At 49.2% G+C, this 6,514-nt stretch overlaps 1 long non-coding RNA gene across 1 annotated transcript; it reads right to left on the bottom strand.

Moving 5' to 3' along the window:
- Positions 1–361: 361 nt before the first annotated feature.
- On the bottom strand, positions 362–4,883 carry LOC142876388 (uncharacterized). The gene is made up of 4 exons (XR_012923287.1): positions 4,715–4,883; positions 2,127–2,324; positions 1,317–1,437; positions 362–861 (listed from the first exon to the last, which is right to left on the bottom strand). It is a non-coding gene; the product is annotated as an uncharacterized LOC142876388 (long non-coding RNA).
- Positions 4,884–6,514: the final 1,631 nt, after the last annotated feature.

Genomic DNA, 6,514 nt, shown 5'->3' with positions numbered 1-6,514 from the left:
CCAACCCATTCATCCTCCCAAGTATCTATTCATCCTCTCTGATAACTATTTACTGCCACTCAACAGAATTACCTATATTCCTCATGTCCTTCTCCCCCCCTAAAATGAGGGTCTATAAACTTCCGGACCCCATCAGTATATTGTGTAATCACTCTGTGATTCTACCCATATGCTTGGCAAATAAATTTGTAAGATCTTTCTCTTATCAATCTACCTTATTGTGCATTGATATTTCAGCGAACCTTCCGGGGCAAAGGGGAAGTTTCTTTTCAATCCCACACTCTCAAGAATATTATTGGGGTGAATAGAGTTGAACAGGGTCAGGGAATTAGAGGATAGTACTATATTAATGTTAATGTTTTTCCTTTTTATTAACATTTTTGTTGCAGTTAAAATGCATAACATAAAATGTGCCATCTTAATCCTTTCTAAGTGTACAGTTTGGTAGTGTTAAGTACATTCACATTGTTGTTAATGTCTTGATTTGTGTGGTTGCACTGTGTTTATAGAAAACACTCTGCCTTTAGGAAATATGTGTTTAGGGGTCAAAAGTGTATGTGTGTGTATATAGATTTATAAAAGAGAAAAATGATACAGCAAGTGTGGTAAATTAACAATTGAAGAAAGTAGATAAAAGGTATATGGAGTTCTTTGTACCACTTTTACAACTTTTCTGTAAGTTTGAAATTATTTCAGAATAAAAAGACAACTATTCAAACTGCTGTGGTGTCTTCAATTCTCTCCTGCCCTTCTCACCACACAGCGGCCTTCCTGGAACCACAGCGAACCTCTGTGTCTTTTGTGCATCTGGGTTCTCTTGGGAACAAGAAGTGTTTCTCCAGTGACAGTAAAGTGGAAAAACTAAGGAAGAGAAACCATTAATAGTTTATCCAATACTCATCCCCTAAGGCATCACAAAGAAATTGGAGTTCTTTCTGTTCTGACCCAGTCATAGGTCCTTCTCGCCTCTGCAGCCAGCCTCCCCTGCCAGCCTCCACCCAGCCAGCCTCCCCTGCCAGCCTCCACCCAGCCAGCCTTCCCTGCAAGGCTCCACCAGCCAGCCTCCCCTGCCAGCCTCCACCCAGTCAGCCTCCCCTGCCAGCCTCCCCTGCCAGCCTCCACCCAGCCAGCCTCCCCTGCCAGGCTCCACCAGCCAGCCTCCTCTGCCTGGCTCCACCCAGCCAGCCTCCCCTGCCGGGCTCCACCCAGCCAGCCTCCCCTGCCGGGCTCCACCCAGCCAGCCTCCCCTGCCAGGCTCCACCAGCCAGCCTCCCCTGCCGGGCTCCACCCAGCCAGCCTCCCCTGCCGATCTCCACCTGCAGGCAGCGCGGTGTCCATCCTGGAACTCTCGAAGCGACTCTTCTGCATTATACAAGAGTGACTCTCAGTTGCACTGAGCAGATTTTGTGTTGTTTTTTCTATAGGACACATAGAAGCCTGTATAGGATACATACGTTTTCAGTTTTTTAATTGTGGCAAAATACACATATCATAAATTTACCATCTTAACCATTTTGAAGTGTACAGTTCAGTGGAATTAAGTATATTCATATTGTTGTGTAGCCATCGCCACCATCCAATTGCAGAACTTTTTCATCTTGCAAAACTGAAACTCCGTACCTTTTGCCCAGTAACTTCCCATTCCTCCTCCCCTTAGCCTCAAGCAGCCCCCATTCTATTTTCTGTCTCTGATTTTGACTACTCTGGGAACCTCCTGTGAGTGGAATCATAAAGTATTCATTTTTTGTGTCTGGCTTATTTCACTTAACATAATGCCCTCCAAGTTTACCCATGTTGTAGCCTGTGTCAGAATTTCCTTCCTTCTTAAGGCGGAATAATATTCCACTGTGTATAAGCGCGTTCTGCTCGCCCACTCATCCACTGATGGCTGCGTGGGCTGTTGCCGCCTTTTCGCCATTGTGACGATGCTCCAGTGGGCATGGTGTGCACGCATCTGTTTAAGGCCTAGCTGCCAATTCTCGGGTGTGCGCCCGGCGGTGGCGAGGCCGGCCGCACGGCAATGCCATGTTTCATTTCTGTCATGCGCCACGCTGTTTCCACGGCAGCTGCACCATTGTACCTTCCGACTGACAGTGCCCCAGGGTTCCACAGGCTCTCAGTCTTACCTCCCTTGCGTGCCCTGCTCAACTGGCTCATCCTGGGAAGCACTTTGACATTATATTACGTAAGCCAAGAGGCGTTGCACAAGATGGTCGCCACGCGATGCTCCCGGGCTGCGGACCGCACTGCTGTGGGAAACGCAGCCAGGCTCGCGCGGGGAGCTCACCCCACCGCGTCCGCTTCCTTGGATTTGGAGTCACAGACTGGGAGAGTTGGGAGGAAACCCAGTATAAGTTATGACAGGCAAACATGACTCTTCTTCAACCTTATTCTATTTATGCCATTCAGACCTGTATGTAAAGGGCTTGCAGGATACACGGACAGGTATGAACATACTGCAGAGCGTATTTTTAAGCAGCACACATACCACAGTGATGAGACACGGGCTTTTTGAAGGCATCCGCATGTCCCAGACACACAGGAGGTTAAGAACAGGCATTAAAAAAATCTCCATCTTGCTTAAAACAAACAACAAACCAAAAAACCAGAAACAAACAGCCAGGAGATTTTTAATCTAATGCTAGCAAGACTAGCATTTTCTGATGACAAATGGCAGGTGCGCCTTGCCAAAACCTAGCATTTAGAACACTTCAAGAAGCAATCTGAACCTCCCATTATTCACTTCAGGAAGAGGAGGCAACTGGCAAAAGCTGGGGAGACTGATTCTGTGTTGTCGGGTGTCCCGGTGCTGGGACCTGGGGTTTGCTTTCTGCGCATCGTACCTGACTCCCGGGCATTACGGGAGTGGACATCAGGTTGAGATGGGTGGCAGCCTACCTTTTAATTTTTTAAATTGCTGGCTCTGCCCTTGAGCCTGCATGTCTACATTGCAGAAAGCAATCAAGTCACCATGGGTTCACTGCTGTGGGTAGCCCCTTACAGCGGGATGTGGCAGCAGGTGCTGACGGACCCAAGAGCAGGTTTACAAGCTGAGTTGCACAATGTCATTATATGAGGAGATTTAAAATATCCAGATTTTTCAGGCCACACCCAAACCAACTTTAAAAAAAAAGGATCTCTGGGGTCAGAACCAAGGCATCAGTACTTTGAAAAACTCCCTAGATGAGTGCAATGCACATTGCAGTTTGAGAACAGGCTCCCCCGCAGCTCCAGGGGGCGTGGACCGGCGCTGACCTCGCGCTCATTCTGCGTGCGGCTGCGGCTGCGTCCCTGGCGCTGCCAGAGCCACAGGCGGGCGCGGCGTCTGTGCAGCACTCCACCTCCCAGCCACCAGGCGAGCACGCTAGGGCGGTGGACGGCAGTGACTTGTTGAGGGGCCCAAGTGGGTCGCTTACTCAAGGCCTCCCTGGGACTGGCGAAAGGTCTGCTCTCCTCTAGCAAGAACACCTGCTCTGCAAAGTGCAGGGCATGAAGACGTGAAGACACTTCAGATGTGGCCTCCCGAAGACCTTCATGAAGAGGGATCTGCCTAGATGCTACAGTCTCGCCGTGAGGTCTCTGGAAGTTCTCCTACTTTACCTTTGATTGTCAAAGCTGTCACGGTGTTGTTTTAGGAATACTGCATTCTTCTCCAGGTGACGACAGAATTCTTGAGGTGCATTTGTCCCCACATTGGTCTTACCTCTTTTCCAGTGACCACCTGCCTTCCCACGTTCAATAAGGTAAGGTCAAAGAAGCAGCCTCCACGCATTTTTTCAATATCAAAATGCACTTTTAGGCTGTTTTCTTCTCCAGAGCAATGGCACAAAGTTGGGAGTCCCTGAGGTGATAGCAGGTCCTAGTCCCCTGCAGGGCACGCCTGGCCGGGAGCAGGGGCAGGTTCCCAGCTATCGGGTGGAAAGGTAGGGGCTGGAGGTCGTAAATGGACTTTTCTCACCCGTGTATTAAAAGAAGGTTGGAATAGAGAAGAGTTTTCCCCTCCGACGCCTCAGGCAATAGTTTTATGTCAAAGGCTGATCTTCCTCCTAGACTGCCTGTCTCCCACGCCCCTGCACCAGCACTCGGCCTCCCACAGCAGCTCCAGGTCTGTTCTCCGCGTGCCTCCCCCAGCCTCAGGCCAAGAGCACAGGCATGGTGCAGGCTGCCTCCCTGGGCTCCTTGCCCAGAGAGCAGAGGACACATAGGCAGCCTCCTCCACATCTCGGGTAAAGGCTCATTTCTTTCCTGATGCCATCCTTTGCTTTCATTGCCTTGCCAGTTCCCACCACTGGCACTTGGAATGAAGGATGGGAAGAAAGAGGGAGGGAGAGAGGAAAAGAAGAGGCGTCTGCCATGGCCTTGTTTGCACACTTCAAAGGTTCACTAATGAGTCTGCCTATTGTCTAAGCCTCTTGTTTATACCTGAGTTTTGCAATCTATTCATATACACCTAGGGAGATCACAGGGAACCGAAAGGAGCCTTTCACGACAGGACAGGACAGCCCACCCTCCCCCTCCATGTGGAATCAAAGGGGTGATTGTCAAGGTAAATGAATTGGACCTGGAGGACCCACACAGCCACTGGAGCAGGCTCAGCGGAAGAGGAAAGAATGCGAGTAGTGGGGAGGGGCGATGGGAAGATGAGGAAGGAGAGCTGGCGAAAGCCAAGTTAAAACTCATTCCCATCAAGGCAAGCTCTTGATGTATTTCTCACCCCTACCGCCAGGTGTCCTACACAGCGACGCGACTGAGAAGAACAGGAATTCCCGTCCTGGGTCTGCTCCCAGCCCCACGCCTTGTCCTGCAGCAGCGGCTGCCGGCTGCTGCTGTGTGAGGGTGTTGGCTCACAGTTGGTGATGTCTGGAGACACTTCTGATTGCCACCCCTGTGGGGCTGCTCACTGTCCTCAGTGATGGGAGGAGACCGGACGTTTCTAAATATCCTACACTACACAGGACAGCCTCCACAACAAAGAATTAGCTGGCTCAAAATGTCAGAAGTGCTGCGGTTGAGAATCTCTCGCATGGGCATTTATCCCTGGAATGAATAGAATTAGAAGAGCAATACGTACATGCCTTGGTGTGGCTTCTGAGGAGCTTTTCGTAGTTGTTTTTTCTGGGAAGTTTCACCCTTGTATTCATCAAGCCTTACTCACCACAGCTGTCCTACTGACAGAAGTTGAGCTACTTCTGCCTCAGGGTCTTCCAGCCCTTATCAACACCTCACAAGTCTCACACACAGCCTTCTTAACATTTTATAATATGTTATCTCCTAGATTATTGTTCTTCCTTTATCTTCAGATAAAGGATCTATGTTTTTCTTTTCCATCTTATCTCATTTTCCCCTTTCTTAATTCTATCATTTATTTCCCAACTTTCTTCTGCTCCTTCCAAGCAGAAAGCAAAGCCAAACTCACAACAACCTACTCTCGGCTAAGGGCTAAGGCACTTGTTCTGACCCAAGTAGAGGATTTAAGATCCATGCCTAAAATCCTGTCTCACACCATCACAGGCTTTTGTGGCTGTTTCATTGTGATAAGAGAAAGTTTTCTTTCCTGGCTGCCGCTGTGAAGTCAGCGACCAGATCTTTGAATGCAAGGTTGCCACAGACAGAGAGATGATCTGCTGCAATGGAGACCTGATTCTTTGGAAAGGAAGGAAAAAGTGGCAAGAGGTTTCTTTCAGAATTATACATCACTAAATGGTTGTAAAATAATTATTTAAGTTGGTGACAAAAACATAAAGCATTGAATACTAAAGAAAAGCATCATAAGAATGTGTGTGAGACCAAAGAATCCCCCATGTCATCAACACCACCAATAAAGCCCTCATGAAGAACTCCTTTAACCACTTCGGGACCGCGCACACCGGCGGCGACGCCGCGCCCACAGCGGCGCCCGCAGTCCCCACGGCGGTCTGTGCCGCGCCCACGGCGGCGCCCGCAGTCCCCACGGCGGTCCGTGCCGCTCTCACGACGCGCCGCTTTGCTCTCGTGTGACGAGGAAGCTTGAGAGCGCTGACAGCTTGTTTCACTTCACAGGCAGCTTTACTTGTAGTGTAAATCAGAACAGGTGACACAGACATCTATGTCTTCATTGCGTTATTTTTAAATGTTCGCAATTTTATTTTGATAAATGAAAAATTAGAAAAGTCATATCACGGCTGTCGGCTACAGTCGACGCTCGGCTGTGCGCCTTCCTGTCACGGCTGTCGGCTACAGTCGCTGTGCGCGTCCATCTGTGGCTATTGACTACAGCCCATGTTGGTCCCAAAGTGGTTAAAAGTTGGAATGTTTTACCCAGCTGTGAGTTGCAAAGGCTGCACATCCTGGGTCATAGCCAAGACTGGCCAAATTGGAGTGCCTAACAGAGTCAGACGCGGTTTGAGATAAGTGGCTGTGAGGAATAGATTTCTGCATCGGTGATGCACATTCAGATACAAAAGCAACATCAAGGAGAAAATGTTCTGAAACCCAATCCAATGCCATATACATGATGACTGAGATTTTTTCAGCG

The sequence above is a fragment of the Microcebus murinus genome, chromosome 15, assembly GCF_040939455.1.
Source record: "Microcebus murinus isolate Inina chromosome 15, M.murinus_Inina_mat1.0, whole genome shotgun sequence".
NCBI lineage: Eukaryota > Metazoa > Chordata > Mammalia > Primates > Cheirogaleidae > Microcebus > Microcebus murinus.
This window is presented reverse-complemented; position numbering and strand designations above follow the sequence as displayed.